Source organism: Egretta garzetta, unplaced genomic scaffold (assembly GCF_000687185.1).
Source record: "Egretta garzetta isolate BGI_Z169 unplaced genomic scaffold, ASM68718v1 scaffold94, whole genome shotgun sequence".
In the NCBI taxonomy this organism is placed as follows: Eukaryota; Metazoa; Chordata; class Aves; order Pelecaniformes; family Ardeidae; genus Egretta; species Egretta garzetta.
Window position 1 is genome coordinate 5,693,649 of NW_009259683.1, and position 1,363 is coordinate 5,695,011.

Genomic DNA, 1,363 nt, shown 5'->3' on the forward strand with positions numbered 1-1,363 from the left:
GCCCTCCACTCCCTTCCTTCTGGAGGAGCTGTGTTGGCACACGCGTAAGGGTCTCCCTCCTCCGCTGCAAGGACGCTCCTCTCAGCTTCCCTGAGTGAAAGACAGGCTGTCTAGGGTACATAACCTCACGAAGAGATGCACTATTGCAAGTGTTTACACGACTTATAGGACTGTCATCCCCTTAATTTAATGTATCCTTTGTTCGTGTCGATGAGTTTGTTGCTTGTAAATACTTTGTCCGAGAGATTTATCTTTTTACAGATTTTTCTAGAAATGACGTTTCGATTATCAGGTTAAGCAGGGTGAGCGCATTCGCCAAACTGGATCCACTTTTATATTGGTAAAGCTGACGACCGTATCAAGTAAACGTCTTAAGCTCAAGCAGATACCTCAAAAAAAAAAAAAAAGTAGCGCTATTTCTTTAAATGTGACAAACAAGGCTTCAATTGCACTAGGTTTTGTAAACCTTACCCGGTGTGCTTGCCTCCCCCTCTCTTGGCCTCCCCCCGCCCCCTGAAGCTGTGCCGGATTATACCCAAGCGAAGGGTATAACCGTCCAAAAGACCTCACCTCTTCCTATTTTCATATTAACCTTCCTTTTAGATTCGCTGTCTTTTCAACCTACTCGTGAATGTGACGAATGGCCAAATGAATGTATAATTTCTGTGGTTGGTGTCCGGACCGTTGCATGACGCACCGTGCTTTGCTGTACTGCGGGTACACTGAGTTCTATCAGTTGTCGTGTGTGAGCGAAATGTCCTCCTGATTTTCTGTACAATCACGAAAGGCTCTGGGATTCCGCCGGTGATGGAAGCCAGGGCAGGATTTACGGGTCCTTATAATGTCTGTAATAAATATATTCCACTTTCAGGTAGCCCTCGTCTGCCTACCTCTGCGTGACGTCAGCGCTGAGTCACAGGCTGGGCTCAGTAGTTTGGTTTCCCTTATTTTCTACTGCTGGGGCCTTTCCAAGGGGGAAAGGGAGGAAGACTCTCCCAACGTTAACTCCTCACGCGTTATTTTGCCGGGGTCAGAGTCCTGGCTGCTCAGCCTGACTCATAACACAAAACTTCTTCCTTTCCTATGCTCGAATTATTTTTAGAAAAATATAAGGCCCTCCTCTCCCTCCTCCGTAACAGGGAGGAATTTATGATCCCGATCTATTTCTGCAGCACAAACATGAGAGCTTCCTGGGTCAAGTGCTAACCTTTTCACCTCGGGATGGATGCTGACACTTACATAAACAGAGCACGCTTCAAAAGCAGAAACTGTCTTCAGTCAGTCTTTCCTCACATCGCAGGCCCCTCGCCAAGGGCTGCACATTTAATTAGCCCGGGCAATAAGCTGGCCCGGCTCCCCCTCC